The sequence below is a fragment of the Rhinoraja longicauda genome, chromosome 35, assembly GCF_053455715.1.
Source record: "Rhinoraja longicauda isolate Sanriku21f chromosome 35, sRhiLon1.1, whole genome shotgun sequence".
Classification (NCBI taxonomy): domain Eukaryota; kingdom Metazoa; phylum Chordata; class Chondrichthyes; order Rajiformes; family Arhynchobatidae; genus Rhinoraja; species Rhinoraja longicauda.
The window spans coordinates 16386366-16406154 of NC_135987.1; the positions used below are offsets into that span (position 1 = coordinate 16386366).

At 44.7% G+C, this 19789-nt stretch overlaps 1 protein-coding gene across 5 annotated transcripts in view; it reads right to left on the reverse strand.

Annotated features, from left to right (window-relative positions):
• LOC144609897 (ras-GEF domain-containing family member 1A-like) overlaps positions 1 to 19789 on the reverse strand; it is a 203909-nt gene that overhangs the window by 132850 nt on the left and 51270 nt on the right. For 3 of the 5 annotated variants that reach the window (XM_078428281.1, XM_078428287.1, XM_078428286.1), the window contains exon 2: positions 11511 to 11617. The exons of the other annotated variants lie outside the window; for them this stretch is intronic. The gene's annotated coding sequence lies outside the window, so the exon portion shown is untranslated. The remainder of the gene's footprint in view (positions 1 to 11510; positions 11618 to 19789) is intronic. 5 annotated transcript variants of the gene reach the window in all.

The following is a 19789-nucleotide window of genomic DNA, read 5'->3' on the forward strand; positions in this document are numbered from 1 at the left end:
TGAAATACACCTTGATGAAAACAGTTCCTCTTCACACAGCCGTGTCATTGCCTGTACATACTCCTCCAGAGAAGGAGCCACACTTGTACTCATCGTCCTTTGATCTCTTGTCAAAGTTAATGGTTCCTTAATGGTGCTTCGATGTTTACCTGTCAGTCTCAGCAGTGGCACCTGGACTGCCCTGTGGCTGAGAGTGCGCTGCATGCAGTGGGATAAGATTAAGTACAACCTGCGTACACACTCCCGTGTGAGTGATGCGTGAGTAATTTACTGCACTTGGATGGATCAGCAGGAAAAATAACCAATTACAGCAAAAATCCAATAACTTGCTATCCGATTGCTAGCGAATCCTGATAGTTTGACACCTGGCTCACGGGACCCTCATGCTCCCGCTAAATGCACTGGATCCCTGCGCTCAGAACTCTTACAAGCTCACTGAGATTCTGTTTCCAGCTTTATAAACCTACTGGGGCCCAGTTCCCCTAATCCCTATAAACTCGCTGGGACCCTGTTCTCATGTACAAAACTCACCCGGGCCCTGTTTCTAGTGCCCCCTTTAAACTTAGAAAAAAGAACTGGAAACACTACACAACAAGAGACAAAGCACTGGAGTAACTCAGCAGGTCAGGCAGCATCTCTGGAGAACATGGATAGGTGATGTTTCAGTTTGAGACCCGTCTGAAGAAGGACCTGAAAGTTACCTATACATGTTCTCCAGAGATGCTGCCTGACCTGCTGAGTTATTCCAGCACTTTGTAGTTCTCTCCCCTTAAAGTTACTGGGTTTGGTTCTCTGCACTCTTTTTTGGACTCATCTAATTCACTGAAGGTTTTATTCACTGGTGGTAGCTTCTGAAAATAAAGTGAATTAAAAGTTGGATTAAGTATCATCATCCAATAGCAGGGAAGATCTGCCAATGTTGGTAACCACCAATGTCCACAGGGAGCTTTACAATAGATTTTGTTTCCCTTATTAAATCCAATTAACCAACAAATCTGCTTGTTTCTGGATATGGGATGAAACCAGAGCGCCTGGAGGAAATCCACATGATCACAGGAAGAACATGCAAACTCCACACAGACAGCACCTGAGCTCAGGATTGAACCCTGGTATTTGATGCTTTGAGGCTGCAGTTCAACCAGCTGCACCACTGGGATGGGGAATTCCAAGAATTTACTACCCTCTGCAAGAAGAAATACCTACTCTGAAGTGTGGTCACTGTTGCAATGTTGGAAATACTGTAGTCAATTTGTGCAAGATCCCGCACAACAAAAAACATGATAATAACCAAATAATCTGTTTTAGCAAAGTTGGTTGAGGCATGGAGATCTTGACTTGGAGAAATTTCCATTACTCCTCACTAAAATAGTGACATACAATCCTTTACATCCACCTTAGCTCAAAAAGATGCATCACTAGCAAGGAAGGAAGGGCCATGGAATGTAACTTGAGCTGACACTTTTTCGACAGTGTTAAGCAGTGAGAAATAGCATTAAAAACAGCAAGAGTACACCTCGACAAAACATGCAAGGTCGTGACTCTCCTGAGAATGCAAGTTTGCTAAAGACAGGTCCTCAATCATGAAGCCAAGTGCCGCAGAGATGGTGAAATCAAAGAGTTATTCTTCAGTCTGAAGAAGGGTCTCGACCCGAAACGTCGGCCATTCCTTCTCTCCTGAGATGCTGCCTGACCTGCTGAGTTACTCCAGCTTTTCGTGAATAAATACCTTCGATTTGTACCAGCATCTGCAGTTATTTTCTCACACAAAGAGTTCATCTCATTCGACTCAAGAGGTCTCTGGCGATGAGGCAGCAATTCTACCGCAGTGCCACTGTGCTGCCCTAGTAAGTTGCAAGAATACCTGCCTCCAAATCCTTCCCGGCATTGCATTCCAGATTGCAACCACAAACAAAGTCAAACTGTGGGCTTATGAAAGATGCAGAAGAGACACAGCCTCGGGAAAAGAATTTAGGAGGAGACGAGCAGGAATTAGAACCAGGAATTTTGAAGGTTATGTAATCATGTTGGCTGTGAGTCAATGGGTGTCCTCTGTCCCAATCTGTTAGATGTCTGAGTTAGTGTCACGCAGGTGTCTGGGGCAAAGAAATCCAGACTGATGCTTCTGTGCTGTGCCGAGGGACCATCTAAGTTGCTGTCCACGGTAAAACAGTTCAAACTAAGCTCCCGTCTGCACTCTCATGTGGATGCAACAAAGGGGCGTGGCTGTGTTCTGCAGCTGCGGCTCACCGGCAGTCTCTCCGTTTTTTTTTGTGTTTTTTTGTCATTGTTGATGTTAAATGTACGTTTTGTTTTATTTTTAATTCTGTGTATGTAGGGGGGTGGTGGGGGGGTTGGGGGAAACCTTTTTTTAAATCTCCTCCTCAACGGAGATGCGACCTTTACCGTGTCGTATCTCCGTTCGCGCTACGGCCTAACATCGTGGAGTCGGCGGCCTCCAGCTGGGATCGACCTCAAAGACTCCGGTCGCAGGGCCTGGACTTACCATCTCGGAGGCTTCGGCCGTGGGCCCTGCAGACCGCAACATCGGGAGCTCGCAGGTCCCTGGCTGGCGACCGTGTTTGGGAGCTCCAGCCGTAGCAGCTTCGACCGCCCCGAAGCACGAGGCACGATCAACCCGCCCGCAGGCCCTTCATCACCCTGCGTGGCCCGGCCGCAGCACTTTACATCGCCCGGTGGGGGCTCAGGACTCTCATCGCCCTGCGTGGCTCGGCCGCGGCATTTTCCATCGCCCGGTGGGGGCTCAGGACTTTCATCGGCCTGCTCGGCTCGGCCCTGGGACTTTCCATCGCCCGGTGGGGGCTTCAAGGGGTTGGGAGCCTCGACTGCCTCGTGGCGCCACGGGAGAAGAACGAGGAGGAGATAAGACTTTGCCTTCCATCACAGTGAGGGTATGCCTAGAGCAATCACTGTGATGGCTGTTTTGTGTAAAAAATTGTATCTGTGTGTCTTGTGTTCTTTAATGTCTACTGCCGGACCCTGACGTGAGAGGACGCTGGCGTTGAGTATTCGCCGCTTTTCCGTCAGGATAGTTTGTCTGTTTGTCTGTTTGTTTCTATGTTAATTGTATTTGTAAAGCGCTTTGTGCATGTGTTAAGGCGCTATATAAAATAAATATATTATTATTATTATTATTATTAAATGGGGCTGTTTAGAGTTTATACTTTAGACTTTAGACGGCGCGGAAACAAACTCTTTGGCCACCGAGTCTATGCTGACCGGTGATCACCCCGTACACTAACCTACACACACAAAGGACAATTCTACAATGTACCAAAGCCAATTAACCTACAAATCTGTGCGTTACTGGAGTGTGGGAGGAAACCGGAGCACCCAGAGAAAACCCACAGAGAGAACGTACAAACTCCACACAGTCAGCACCCATGATCAGGATCGAACCTGGGTCTTTGGCGCTGTAAGGCAACAACTCTACCATTGCACCACTGTGCCGCCCCTGTTTTAAAGAAGAACAGATTATCTTTGGAATCCAGGCAATTATTTAACCATTAATTAACATTAATAAATCAGATTATATGGTCATTATTCATGTTGTTGTGGGAATTTGCTATGTGCAAATTCGCTGCCATCAATCTTACATTGCAACTGTGAAGACATGCCAAAGATAGTTCATGGCTTACCAAGACCTCAATGGTGCAACAAGCGGAGGATGATGGCTGACTTCAGTCACAACGGCTGGGAAGGCGGATGAAGGCTGCAGCAGAAAAGGGTCCCCGGTCGTCTTGGACTCCACGCCACTGGATCCTGACCCAGATCTGTCAAGGACCATGTGGCGGCTGTCTGTGCACCAGTCATCCCACGTTAAACAAAGTCACGCACAGGGGTCCTCCATGAGAAGACAGTCATACTCGTTTCGAGTGACCGCTCGACGGGCCGCATGGCCTATTTCTACTGCTATAACTTGTGAACTTGTGATTGTGAAGGGTTCAATATGAATGGAAATCTTTCTATTCCTGTTGTAGCCTGATGCTGCCTTCATATCAGTCTGAAGAAGGGTCTCGACCCGAAACGTCAGACTGGGAATGGGAGGGGGAGTTGAAGTGCTCGGACTGGGAATGGGAGGGGTTCGGCGATCGCTTCGCTGAACACCTGCGCTCGGTCCGCATTGACCAAACTGATCTCCCCGTAGCCGAGCACTTCAACTCCCCCTCCCATTCCCAGTCTGACCTTTCTGTCATGGGCCTCCTCCAGTGCCATAGTGAGGCCCACCGGAAATTGGAGGAACAGCACCTCATATTTCGCCTGGGCAGTTTGCAGCCCAGTGGTATAAACATCGACTTCCCCAACATTAGATAGTTCCTCTGTCCCTCTCTTCCCCTCCTCCTTCCTAGATCTCCCTCTATCTTCCTGTCTCCAGCTATATCCTTCCTTTGTCCCGCCCCCCTGACATCAGTCTGAAGAAGGGTCTCGACCCGAAACGTCACCCATTCCTTCTCTCCCGAGATGCTGCCTGACCTGCTGAGTTACTCCAGCATTTTGTGAATAAATGACAACAAAGTATCATTGAATCATTGAATCGAGAAGGTAAAAAGATTAGAAAGTGTTCATCCATTATTTTGGCCTGTAAAACAAATGGGAATGGGGCAGAAAATTTGATTAGAGAGATAGGAGAGTGTTGGGGATACAGAGGAGGATCTGGTAGACAACAAGAAGGAGGATGGGAGCACAAAGGTATGGGTGATGAAACAACAGGCCAGATGACTAAAAATGGGCACAAAAAGCTGGAGTATCTCAGCGGGACAGGCAGCATCTCTGGAGAGAAGGAATGGGTGATGTTTTGGGTCAAGACTTCGACCTGAAACGTCACCCATTCCTTCTCTCCAGAGATGCTGCCTGTCCCGCTGAGCTACTCCAGCTTTTTGTGTCTATCTTCGGTTTAAACCAGCATCTGCAGTTCCTTCTTACAAATAGAGGACTAAGAAGTCAGGCAGCAGAAATCCTGTCTTCATTATGCACCCTTTATTCTGAACGCTTGATTTTGCTGGAATCTTCACACATGGGCTATTAACCAGCAGCAGATGCTAGAGGATATTTCAAGACAGATCAAATGCACTGAATATAGCCAATGCAAAGCTAAAATCAATGGACCAGTGCCTTCTAATCTTTTAAGCTTGTCATGGTGACTGGACATTTCCCTGAGTGTTAATGTTTGCAATGATTGTGAGAAAACAAGGTGGGATTCGTTGCCCCCGTCCTATCATAAAAGTAACGGTGGAAATTTACCACAGATTGACCACGGAAGTGTGGGCACAAGGAAGTGCAGATGCTGGAAAGGAGAACAAAACACAAAGTGCTGGAGGAACTCAGCGGGCCAGGCAGCAATACAGCCTGAAAATGGGTCTCGATCTGAAACGTCGCTTATTCATTCCCGCCCACAGCTGTTCCCTGACCCGCTGAGTCCCACCAGCATTTTATGTTTTGAACTATGTTGTAGAAATGTAGATACTGTAGTAGAAATGTATTGTTTATTGAATAAGATGAGAGTAACAGCTACGGACATTAAGGTAGCATCTGAAGGTGTGTGGTATCAAGAAGGTCTGGTTAAACTGAAGTCAATGGACTTCAAGGGATGTGGTTATTCCAGACTAATATATCCTTCTTATAACTGGGTAACAGAAACTGCACATGTTACTCCAAATGTAGTCTCATCAATGTCTTCTTTGCTGTAACATGATGTCACAACTCCTGGAGTGACTGCCCATGCCGATGAAGATAAGCACGCTAAATGCCTTCTTCACCACCCTGTCTGCCTGTGTCGCCACTTTCAGAGATGTACCCATGCTCTAAAACAGTGCCCTACCATTTACGGTATCAGTCTTGCCCTAGTTTGACTTACAAAAATACACACAGTTGTTTGCGTTAAACACCATCTGCCATTCCTTGGCCCACTTCCTGAATTGATCCAGATCCTTTTGTAACATTAGATGAATGGCACAGAGGAGTAGCTGGTAGAGCTGCTGCCTCAGCAGCACCAGAAAACTGGGTTCGATCCTAACCTCAGGAGCTCTCTGTGTGGAGTTTGCACTTTCTCCCTGTGACCACGAGGGTTTCCTCCAGGTGCATCGGTTTCCTTCCACATCCCAAAGATATGCGGGTTTGTAGGTTAATTGGCATTTGTACATTGTCTCGTGTGTAGGGAGTGGATCGGCGTGGACTCAGGAGGCCAAAGGGCCTGTTTTCATGCTGTATCTGTGAACTCTAAATTGCTTAGACTGGAAGGGAGGGAGCCAGCAGATAGGGCGAGATTTATAAATGTCCCACAACAACAATTCATTAGCGCTGCTAAATTTCTGCTGATGTAAAATAAGATATCATCTAAACTAGTTTTTCATGCAGATGCACCAGATATAAATGGCTTGTGAAGTAAAAGCTTTGCAGAACGGTGTTACGTTTTAAAATTATTCAAATAGAATTACCGCCATAATCATTTGTGTTGGCTCTACAAAGGGTTTCAGCAGCATAATCGTGATGAGAAAATGATTCGTCACATTCAGGGGCCTTATTTTAACAGCGTGAAAACCTTTGCCAATATTCACAAGGGGTGTCCAACAGAATTGCTGCATTTTGCTTTTCTTTTTAAAGATCATGATGGATGTTCAGAATTTCCTTTTTTTATTTGGAATTATGGCAATAACTGCTTGATTTGCGAGCCCCAAGTACTTCAGTTTATTTTCTGCGCAAAGAAATTCCCTTGGTAGTAAAATTGCCAACTGCTCTACCACGGCAAACTATTTGCTCCGTGAATGAGATAGATTGCTTTGTCTTTGGGTGCACCTGAAATATAATTCTTTTCCTATTTAATATCCTCTCACATTAATTCACACCATTAACATTGTTCATTTCTTCCTTCGCATGTAGGAGCATCATACCTGTTTATATCAATTTTACGTGCAAAATGTTTTTAAAAACTTAACATTATGCAGATTAAGTGGGAAATAAAATTGCCACTAGGTTAAATATTCCATAAATTATCTTTAAGTGTTAATAAAGTTGTCAGGAAAATGCAGAGCTATGTAATTTATCGCTGGAATGTATTGCTAAAGTACAACTCAAAGTGTAAGGAATGTTCTTGAAAAACTATTAGTAGGAGGTGCTGACAGTGAAGGTTGAGAAAATCTTTTAAGTGCACGAGAGGGTGGCACTGTATTTTGGACCATTCTCCTACTGCTTAAATATTTTAGGTGTAGGAAGGTACTGCAGATACTGGTTCACACCATAGACACAAAATGCTGGAGTAACTTAACGGGTCAGGCAGCATCTCTGGACAGAAGGAAAGGGTGACGTTTCGGAAGGAATGGATGACGTTTCGGATCGAGACCCTTCTTCAGACTGAGAGTCAGGGTAGAGGGAAACTAGAGATAGGAAAGGGTATGCAAGGAGTCTTCCCTGTTGCTATCAAATTGTACAACTCCTCCCCCTTCTATCATGGGGTAGACCGCGACTGACTCCCCTCCCCTTCCACCCCTCCCCAATCCTTTCCACTCATCACTTTAATTTCATGTTTCATGTATTTTGTGTTTTTATGATTGTTGGTAGATCGATTTCCCTCCTGGGATGAATAAAGTTCTATTGTATCGTATCGTAAGGTGTGAAAACGACAGATCAAAGCAGACGCTGATCAAGGAAATGTAGAATGGTTTGTTGTTGAAGGGAAGGTGACAATGAGGCACACAAATTGTAAAATTAATCAGGGGGACAGTGAAACTAGTCAGAGAACTAGGATGGTTGGAGGGACGGAGACACTTTCTAGGCTCCAGTTGAACCCAGACTGGCAGGCTGGTAATATCTCACGGCAATAGACAATATCAACCTACTTTGTGGTGGTAATGCACTGTTGAAGGTGCTGTTTGTTCGATGATTCAGTAAACTCAGGAACTACTTTTAAGGTATCATGTACAACACAAATGTCACAATTTAAGAATTATTGAGAATGTTTGGGTAGAGGTAATGAACAAGGAGCTACGACAACAAATAACAACTTATGGAGGCTCAAGGAACCGCAGATGTTGGAACTTGAACAAAACACAAAGTGCTGGAGGAACTCACTGGGTCAGGCAACATCTGTGGAGAGAATGAACAGACAACCTTTTGGGTCAGGAGCCTTCTTCAGACTGACGGTATAGAGGGGAGAAACCGGGGTAGAGAGGTCGGGGCAAGACAAAACCCTGCAAGTGATAGGTGGATACATGTGAGGGGGAGGGATTGATTGGCGCATGGGTAGAGTAAATGATAAAGGCAAGAGGTAAAAGGGTAATGAAAAGGATGAGGAAAGAAGGGGAGTGAAATGTGAAGCCAGAAGGAGGAATATAGGTGGAAGGGGTAGAGGGGAGGAGAAAGAGAAGTGATAATGTATTGTCCAACAAAATGACTCCATCAGTGCTCATGCTAAAATAGAACGGTAGTCATTTTCCATCAGGGAGCTTTACCGCTTGGAACTTCTGATCAAAAGCTCCGAGGTTGCCGTGGCTTAGAAAATTACTGCTTGTGTCTGAAATGAGCAGAGAGTAACCTGCCAGCTAATGGGAAGCCACGTACTGCACCAGCAGACCTGCCCTGCTGCGCTAATGATTGTTATTTGATTATCTTTCTATTTAGTCATTTCACAGGCGTGCAGCTGTTTCCTCCAGTGTACAATCTTCATCAAAATAAGGTACGAAAAATTAATCAACCTGGAAAATTACAACAACAGGCCTCACTTAAGCAGTCGGAAACAACGGCAGATGCTGGCTTAAATCAAAATTCCAAATCTGACCCTTCCTGGGGTTCCTCCATTCTCAGAATGAAGCCCAGCGCAAATTGGAGGAACAGCACCTCATATTTCGCTTGGGTAGCTTACACCCCAGCGGTATGAACATTGACTTCTCTAACTTCAAATAGCCCTTGCTTTCCCTTTCTCTCCATCCCCTCCCCCTTCCCAGTTCTCCTACCAGTCTTACTGTCTCCGACTACATTCTATCTCTGTACCGCCCACTCCCCTGACATCAATCTGAAGAAGCGCCTTGACCCGAAACGGAGGCACGGTAGCGCAGCGGTAGAGTTGCTGCTTTACAGCGAATGCAGCGCCGGAGACTCAGGTTCGATCCTGACTACGGGTGCTGCACTGTAAGGAGTTTGTACGTTCTCCCCGTGACCTGCGTGGGTTTTCTCCGAGATCTTCGGTTTCCTCCCACACTCCAAAGACTTACAGGTATGTAGGTTAATTGGCTGGGTAAATGTAAATGTAAAAATTGTCCCTAGTGGGTGTAGGATAGTGTTAATCATATCATATCATATCATATCATATATATACAGCCGGAAACAGGCCTTTTCGGCCCTCCAAGTCCGTGCCGCCCAGCGATCCCCGCACATTAACACTATCCTACACCCACTAGGGACAATTTTTACATTTACCCAGCCAATTAACCTACATACCTGAACGTCTTTGGAGTGTGGGAGGAAACCGAAGATCTCGGAGAAAACCCACGCAGGTCACGGGGAGAACGTACAAACTCCTTACAGTACAGCACCCGTAGTCAGGATCGAACCTGAGTCTCCGGCGCTGCATTCGCTGTAAAGCAGCAACTCTACCGCTGCGCTACCGTGCATGTACGGGGATCACTGGGCGGCACGGACTTGGAGGGCCGAAAAGGCCTGTTTCCGGCTGTATATATATGATATGATATGATATGATATGAAACGTCACCCATTCCTTCTCTCCAGAGATGCTGCCTGTCCCACTGAGTTACTACAGCAATTTGTGTCTACCCTCACTTATACCCTGCTCTTAGCATCACCAGACGAACAACGTTTGATTGGCACAAAATGCTGGACGGGCAGCATCTCTGGAGAGAAGGAATGGGAGACATTTCGGGTCGAGATTGTTCTTCAACTTTTGATGTCGTATCTCCTTGGGAGATATTAGGAGATAACAGTAAAAGCTTGGTCAGAAAAGTAGACTTTTTATGGAGCACTTCAAAAGGCAAAAGAGTGGTGAAAGGGAAGAGAAAGATTTAGAGAGGGGAATCCAGAGTTTAGGGCTCAGGAAATCACAGCCATTGGAGGCAGTAGCTGAGGATCAAAAGCTCAAAACTAAAGAAGACTGGAAAATTCTAATTTTAGTGTAAAATTGCTATTGCATACTCATGCATGGTAGACGGCAAAGTGCCACAGTGGTAGTTACTGCCTGACAGTGCCAGAGACCCGGGTTTGATCCTGACTAAGAGTTTTATCTGTATGGAGATTGTACATGCTCCCTATGACCGCGCAGGTTTTCTCCGGGAGCTCCGGTTTCAACGACGCGCAGGTTTGTAGGTTAATTGTTCTCCATACAATGTCCCGAGCCTGTAGGATAGAACTAGTGTATGGAGATTGCTGGTCGGCGTGGTCTCGGTGGGCCGAAGGGCCTGTTTCTGTGCTGTATCGCTAAAACTAAAAACTAAAATACCCTAAATCTATTAAGACATAAAGCCACCTTTCAAATTACAATGTCCACAACTTACAAAGACATTTTAGCAGCAAAATTGGACTTTATTGAAGTGACTGCAAAGATTCACATCCATATCTGAAATATACTTTAGGCTCAGGGTTTTGTTGCAACAATGAGATGTCTCTTTTTTAAACATTACCACCATGCCCAGACATTTTGGACAAAGACATTCTTGAGATGGACAACTCAGATTTAGACAGTGCAGACATGGACACTTGATACAAAGACACTAAAACATTTGTTACTCCAGGCATATAAAGACTGCAGATGCTGAAAATGTTTAGTTTAGTTTAGAGTTATAGTTTGGAAGCAGAGGACATGGATCTGAAACATGAACTGATTTTCTGCTGGTGTTTCCAACATTTTTACTTCAGGGACAGACTTTCCAGATTTGTATGTTCAACATTCCAACCATTGTCATTACAGGCATTGGATCAATAATTCTCTCTCAATTAATATTTCTACAAAACAGTTGACCTGAGCTTTATTGTATGGCTGTTAGTGGGAGTTTACTGTGTTCAAATTGTTTTCCATGTTTCCTATCTCATAATGGTACAACACTTCAAAAACACATTGTTAGCTGTAACTCATTTTAGAAGCAACGATAAGGAAAGATGCTATAAAAATGCAAATCTCTGTCAATCCTGAAGACGTTTGGGGTAAATTTAATACTGCTTATTCCTATGCTATAGAATCTCAATGAAATGGATATCAATGCTATTTCACATTAAACAGGCCTTCAGTTTCCAATGCCATAATGTATCTGAAAATATTGTTTGCTATTTGACAGCTCCACCACCGTAAGTATAACACATGTCTCTACACGTTGATCTCTTTAGGAAGCTGAAGATTCTTAAGTTCATCAATAATTCATCCCTTCTAACATCAGGGATTAGTTTAAGAATTTACACTGTTATCAGTTTAAATTTCAAACCTTATATTCGGGCTGATATGTATTACTCGCCCGCTCAATTAAAGCTCAATGAACGATACTAATGTGAGGTTTTACCTTGAGAGTCCGGACTGATGCCCCTGTTGCCTTGCAAGTCGTGTTTATTACCAGTCATTAGCAAGCCTGTTGCAGAATTGGACAGTGGATCAAAACCAGTACCCGAGCTGAAAGAAGAGATTTAACAGATTGTACCCAGCAGCTCTATTGGAATGAAAAGAAATGAAATCTGCAATTCAAAGTACAGTGCCTAAATACAACTCCTACACGGATCACTTTAATTATCTGTGACTCACTCAGACTGGGCATTATTTGGTTGCAAATTATAAATTCCCAACCTGTGGTGCTCTGAGCTAGAATCAAACTAAACACTAATTCTGAGTGCCTTTAAGGCTGATTGCAGGATTACTTAGTTACTACCTGCTATGAGTTATCTATAACCATATAACCATATAACAACTACAGCACGGAAACAGGCCCGTTCGGCCCTACCAGTCCACGCCGACCACTCTCCCTGACCTAGTCTCATCTACCTGCACTCAGACCATAACCCTCTAATCCCCTCTTATCCATATACCTATCCAATTTACTCTTAAATAATAAAACCGAGCCAGCCTCCACCACTTCCACCGGAAGCCCATTCCATACAGCCACCACCCTCTGAGTAAAGAAGTTACCCCTCATGTTACCCCTAAACTTTTGTCCCTCAATTCTGAAGCTATGTCTAAAGGGAGTTCCAAGCCTCGTATGTCAATGACTGTCAAGAAAATATATTTCACTAACAGTATGTGGTTGTTCGCTGTTTCTTTGCAAATTATTGGATTAGGAATTTAAAAAGCTAATTGACGCTGCATCCTCAGCATGTTTTGTATGGAGGGCTTAATAACATCGATTATTAATACCGGTAAGTAATGTACAACATATATTTGTATGTTACATACTTGCCCTGCCAAACCTTCTTTGTTCTTCAATGAAACGAAGGGAGCTGGGCAAGATGTAAAATTGGTCTAACTCCTTACTATAAGAACCCAAGAAGAAGGACTGGAGAAAACAGTCTAATGAAGAGTTCCGACCCGAAACGTCACCTATCATTTTTCTTCAGAGATGCTGCCTGACCCGCTGAGTTACTCCAGTACTTTAAGTCTATCTTAGAGAAAGCCATTTGGCCCATCAAGCCCATTCTGCTGATCAATAGATCAGGGCTGAGCTGACACTTGGTCTCACTTCCACCTTTGGCTGCTCTCCGCAACCCTTGATTCATCTGCATCTGTCAGGCTCTAGCCTTGTCTCTGACTGAGCCCCTACAGATCTACAGATTCTAAACTGTGTCTCCTCCTCGACCACATCTATTTTTTCCCCCACAATTCATCCCTCATCCCCTCTCTGCGAATGTGTCCTCACCTTCCCCTCCACCTTCAACAGAACAGTCTCCATAATTTCTGCCGACTTTAATGTGATTCCATTACCTGGCGTGTTTCGCTTTCCCCTCCCCATCCTGTATTCCTCTGTTGCCCCTTTTCCCACTCTTCCATCTCCACCAACCTCTCCCTTTCTCAAAGCATTTTCTCATGTAAACAGTAGTGGATGCAATAACTGCCCTTTTATCTTCTCTCCCATCATCCAGGGACACAAACCATCCTTCCAGATGAAATGGCAATTTATTTGCACCTCTACCATCCTAGTCTATTTACTTGCACCTCTACCACCCTGCATTCAGTGCTCAAGGTAGGGTCTCCACTACAATGGCAGATTGGGTGACTGCTTTGAACTCCATCCTGTCCACAGGGTGATCCTGAGATTCTACTTTAATCCCATTCTGACTTCTTCCTTGGAACACGATAATGAGTTAAACAATTTAAATAACCAGCCTTGAAAAATAATTCTACATATTTAGTTTAGTTTCGAGATACACCCCATGGCCCATATGAGCAAAGGTTCCATGGATAGAAGAGTTCCAGGTACTGGTTCAACAACTTAAATAAGCAGCCTAGAAAAATAATTCTACATACACCCCTTGGCCTATTGAGATACACCCCTCGGCCTATTGAGATAGACCCCTTGGCCTATTGAGATAGACCCCTTGGCCTATTGAGATACACCCCTTGGCCTATTGAGATACACCCCTTGGCCTATTGAATCCACGCGAACCAATGAGCACCCGTACACTAGTTCTATTCCTCACACTAGGGACAATCTACAGGAGCCAATTAGCCTACAAACTTTGGAATATGGAAGGAAGCCAGAGCACCTGGGGAGAACACAAGCGGTCACGGGGAGATGGTAGAAACTCCACACAGACAGCACCCATAGTCAGGATTGAACCCGGGTCTCTGGCACTGTAAGGTAACAACTCAAACGCTACGCCACTGCTGTGCCAGCCCAAATATGTCTGAAACAAAATATTGTAAGTGTGCCATCCTGCTGGAACTTGGTCTTTCAGTTTATGATTTCCACTCGATCTTTTACTTGCTATGTCCTTGCTGACAGACGGTATTTCACTTAACTTGTTCTGTGTGAATGTTCTGAGGACAGAATTGAGGCAAAGGTTTCATGGATAGAAGAGTGTCAGGTGTTGGTCTCAAGGCACTTCGCACTCTGCATACCCTGGTCCAAGCATAGAAGCCACAGGTCCAAGCATATGAGGAGAGGTTCCTTGTAGAGAAGAGTTTCAGATGTTGGTCTCAAGGCCCTTAACACTCTGCATACCCTGGAGCAAGCATGGATGCCCCTTATGAGCAAAGGTTCCATGGATAGAAGACTTCCAGGTACTGGACTCAATGTTCTTGGCACTTTGCTTATCCCTAAAACAGGAGCTATGTGTTCCTCCTTGGCTATTACCTTGATTACAACCTTCAAACAAGTCTCACTGCAAATTCTGCAGCAGCAGTAAAAGCAAGCACAGCATGGAGGTCTATGCTTTGGAATCACTCCAAGACATCCCAAGTTCCGTTGTGTCAATCTGTTCCTGTGAACTCCTCGAGGCTCCCTCCAATCACCTTCTCCTCGAACCAGCCGAGAGATACCATGAGTACAGGAACAGAAAGAGAAAAAGATGAAAATACTCAGCCAGCCTCAGCCTCTGTGGAGAGTTCACATTCCCAGTCAATAATCTTTCATCAGACTGCTTCAAGTCAGAGGCTGGGTAATAGCCAGCTTGACTCAGTTCCATCATCAATGATAGATGTTAGGAATGTGATGGGAAACTCTCTATTGCCCGGTGAATGTGATGCCTGCAACAGGGCAAAGCAGTCCACACCATTGTCAACTCAATCAGCACAGTCCAATACCAGCCTAACAGCTTCAGAGGCTACCTTCTACGTGATACTATGCAGCACCTTGTCACTGGTGTCACAGGTCTTTGGAAATAGGTCTTTAAGCCCATTGAATCCATGCCAACCATCAACCACCCAGATTCACTAATCCGATATTAGTCCCAATTTTTAATTCTCCCCATGTTCTCATCTACGCACAAGGAGAATTAATGTAACAACCTCCATTTCTTTGGGACATGGGAGGAAACTGGAGCACCCGAGGAAAACTCACGCACAGTGAGATTCACACAGATCGGACACAAGGTCAGGTTTGAACTCTGTTCTCCAGTGCTGGGCAGCAGCATCTCTACTTGAGTCATAGAGTTATACAGCATTCAACTTGTCCATGACTTTCGAGGCATATTGGCCTTGTTCCATTTGCTTGCATTTTCCCCAGAGCCCTCTAAAACCTTCCTTTGCATAAATCTGTCCAAATGTCTTTTAAAAATTCGGAATTGATTCTTTATGTTTCGCTGGCAGCTCATTTCCAGATATGGACTACCCTATGAATGAAAAAGCTACCCCCCGAGGACACTCTTAAATCCCTCCCCTCTCATCATAAGCCCACTAGCTACATCATCAAGCTGCCCACTGTGCTGTCTTTTTAAACAACAACCTGTAGCTCCAAGAAAGGCAAGTGCAGCAGGCACATTCAAATACAGATTCCCTGCAGATTCCCCTTGAAATTACACACCATCCCGACATGGACATTTGTAAATCATAGAACGTCTTCCCAGTAAATGCTGAGGGAGCAGATTCAGCAAACGATTAAGTGGCTCAAGAAGGTCATTACCAAAATCTCAGGCACAATATGGACGGCGATAACATCCATATCCTAAAAACAAATCAATCTAGTACACACTGAAATATTTAAAAAGTGAGATATATAATTATCTGGAGTCATCCTACCCGACTTTCCCAATGGAACGTCGATACCACCACTTGGAACCAATGCCACTTGTCAGGCACCAGGTTTCCCAAAGGTAACGATGGCATGGGGTTACTCATGTCCTCAACAACCACCCTGTCTCTTCTAACAATGAGATACACCTCGCTCATCCACTTGTAGTTGCTAGAACATAGAACAGTACAACACGAGAACAGGCCCTTTGGCCCACAATGTCTGTGCCGAACCTGATGCCAAGACCTGATGCCAGGCTTTGACCCACCCCCACTCTCTTCCAGCTTTCGCTTCCCCTGTACAATCAGTCTCAAGAAGCACCCCGTACCCAAAACATCACGATCTATGTTCTCCAGAGGTGCTGCCTGACCCGTTGAGTTACTCGAGCATTTTGTGTCCTTTTAGTAAACCAGCATCTGCAGCCACCTTGTGTCTATATTCTTCCACTCTTAGTCTAACTCTGACTGAGGCTGCGTTCATTTTGTTCACCCACTTGGGTGTGTGGATTGGAGGGAATCTTTGTAAGCATCTTATCCATCTATTGGCAGTGTCTTTATTCTGATCAGATGTTTTACACCAGTAGACTCAGGGTAAAAAGCCCTCGTGATGTTACTTTATTGTATTGAATTATCCCGTCTCCCACTTCACGAAAGAACACCCTTCAAAATTAGCAACAGGCTAAAAATAAATTAAATACGCATGTATATTTATATAGTCAATACTTAAACTAGGAAAAGCTTTGATCTGTAAGAACTATTTCCACTGACAAGGGGGCCAATAATAAGAAACTGATTAAAAACATTGGGAGGCAAAAAAAGAGAATTTAAATGTGCAGTGAATTGTTATAATTTGAAATGTCTTGCCTGAAAGGTCAAAAGGAAGTCAATACTAACTTTCAAAAAGAATTGGATATGTACTCAACTACTGCATTCAATGTGATACAGTGAAATTGAACAGTTAACTCTTTCAAAGAACCAGAACATGTATAATGGGCTACTTTAGCATGCACTATAACCTTACACTACTGACAAAACTTTGCATCACTTGTACGAGTATCTCTGTAACAAAAACATAAAATATTCTGCTGCTCAGGAAGCAACTGTGGAGGGTGAAACAGATTTTGTTTATCATATCATATCATATCATATACATACAGCCGGAAACAGGCCTTTTCGGCCCTCCAAGTCCGTGCCGCCCAGTGATCCCCGTACATTAACACTATCCTACACCCACTAGGGACAATTAAAAAAATTTTTTTTTTTTACATTTACCCAGCCAATTAACCTACATACCTGTACATCTTTGGAGTGTGGGAGGAAACCGAAGATCTCGGAGTAAACCCACGCAGGTCACGGGGAGAACGTACAAACTCCTTACAGTGCAGCACCCGTAGTCAGGATCGAACCTGAGTCTCCGGCGCTGCATTCGCTGTAAAGCAGCAACTCTACCGCTGCGCTACCGTGCCGCCCACTAGAGATTATTAGAGATACAACATGGAAACAGGCCCTTCAGCCCACCGGGTCTGCGCCGACCAGTAATCCCTGCACATTAATACTATCCTACACACACAGATTTAGTATAGTTGATCCGAAACGTCACCTATTCTTTTTCTCCAGAAATGCTGTCGGACCCGCTGAGTTACTCCAGCATTTTGTGTCTATCTTTAGTATGTTGATAGGGCATCAATGTGAAACCCTCGCTCCGTTTTGCTCTCAACAGATGCTTCCCAACCATCAGTATTTCCTGTTTACATTTCAGATTTCCAGCATCTGCAATGTGTTACTTTTCAATTATGGCATTTTTCATTCTGCCATCAAATAGTGTAAATATCAGTGAACTAATCCCAGTGTTTGCTTTTTTTAATCGTGGTTTTATTAACACATTTACTTTGGGCAGGCCACATCTTCAACCTGTAAGCAGTCTCGGACAGATCTTACTTTTTCTATATTTTGTACATATACCAGAGAACAAGGAGATTCGGGTTCACAGTATATTGGAACATTATGCATTATTTTCTTTTCCAATATCTATATACTAAAACTCTCGTTTGTTTGTCTGCTTGTTCCTGAACTACCGGCAAAACGGTACACGATAGTCCGACAATTTTAGGCCCACCTTACTCACTTAGTACTTGGTGCGAATGGAAGAAGTTTCATTGAAATCGATGTTATATTCTTTAAGTTATTCACATTTTAAAGTTTAAATCTATCTCCTTGGGAGGGAGGGGGAGGGAGTGGAGGGAGGGATAAGGGGGGTTGAGGGAGATGGAGTGGGAGGAAGGGGGGGAGGGGGAGGGGGAGGGGAAGGGGAGAGGAGGAGGAGAGGGGGGTGGAGGGAGGGGGCGGGAGGGGGGTGGAGGGAGGGAGGAAGAGGGGGGAGGAGGGGGGAGGGGTGTTGGGGGGGGAGGGGGTGGGGGGAGGAGAGGGTGCTGCACCAATGCAGGGAGAGGTTTGAGCCCAACAGGTCCACTTGGTCTAGTATCTATCTATATGTTGCTTGGTGATGAATTTTATTTTCTACTGCTCCTAGTACGTTTTGGAATTGTTTTCTGCAAGTTAAGTGTGGGGGAAATTCAGGCGATGATTCTATGACAGTAGTGATATTAGAAAGGAGCTTAATATGCACAAACAGCCAGAACAAACAAATCAACTTCTCTCAAAATAAATAAACTTATGGAGTAACAATCAACTAGAAATCGGATTTTCAGGAGCTCAAAGAGAGACAGGCAAGACAATAAAAAAACTGATCTTGTATTGAAAGGGTTGAATCATTTCTTCATTTTTGATTTTCAGGTAAGCAGGTGGAGAAATTCAGCTTTACTTGCCTGTGCTGAAAGAAGAGGAAAGACTTGGCCCCTGATTCGATTCACCTCCTTCACATTTATTTCCTTTGAAAAGGCAGAACCAGATAAGTGAAGGTCACTTGACGCACTGCCAATGCTCCCATGAGCCCTGTGCTGGCAATTATTGATGAATTCCCCGCTCTGTATTCTGCAGCTTGTACGCGGACTGAAGCTAATTCAGAAGGCCAGCTGATTTGGATTTCACACAACTATGTTGAAAAAGTGTATAGATTCATGAGAGGAATAGATCGGGTAGATGCACAGAGTCTATTGCCCAGAGTAGGTGAATCGAGGACCAGAGGACATAGGTTGATGGTGAAGGGGAAAAGATTTAATGGAGATCTGAGGGGTAACTTTTTCACACACAGGGTGGTGGGTGTATGGAACAAGCTGTCAGAGGAGGTAGTTGAAGCTGGAACTATGCCAACATTTAAGAAACAGTTAGACAGGTACATGGATAGGACAGGCTTGGAGGGATATGGACCAAACATGGGCAGGTGGGACTATTGTAGCTGGGACATGTTAGCTAGTGCGGTCAAGATGGGCTGAAGGGCCTGTTTCCACACTATCACTCTATGTCTCTATAACTCTTTTGCTAAGGATTTGCATTACTTCTACGGGCAAGACTGTACAGCTCCTAATGTTTGGTGTGCATGGGAGAAGTGTACCAAACCCAAGAATTGTCTGAGGTGGTCCGTTTTCACAGAAGAGTAAAAAAATCTCTGGAGATAGCTCCAAGCTAGGAAAGATGGGGAGGCTTTGGAGCGGGTGCAGAGGAGGTTTCCCAGAATGCTACCTGGATTTCAGGGTTTCAGTTACAGAGGTTAGATAGACTTGGGTTGTTTTCTCTGAAATGTCAAAGGTTGAGGGGAGACCTGATAGAGGTACATAAGATTATGAGAGACACAGATAGGGTAGATAGTCAGAACCTTTCTCCTGAATGGAAATGTCCGACACTGGAGAGTTAGGAAGAAGACTGAGAAGTAGGATGTCGAGGGTGGTTATCTCCGGATTGCTACCTGTACCTCATGCTGGTGAGGGCAGGAACAGAGAGATCGGGGATATGAATGTATGGCTGAGGGGCTGGTGCAGGGAGCAGGGATTTAGATTTCTAGACCACTGGGATCTCTTCTGGGATTGGGGTGGCCTGTACAAAAGGGACGGGTTACACCTTAACAGCAGGGGGACCAACATTCTGGCAAGCAGGTTTGCTAGTGCTACATGTGTGGGTTTAAACTAAGTAGTGGGGGGGAGGGGTTGACAAATTGGCATGGTGACTTGGACA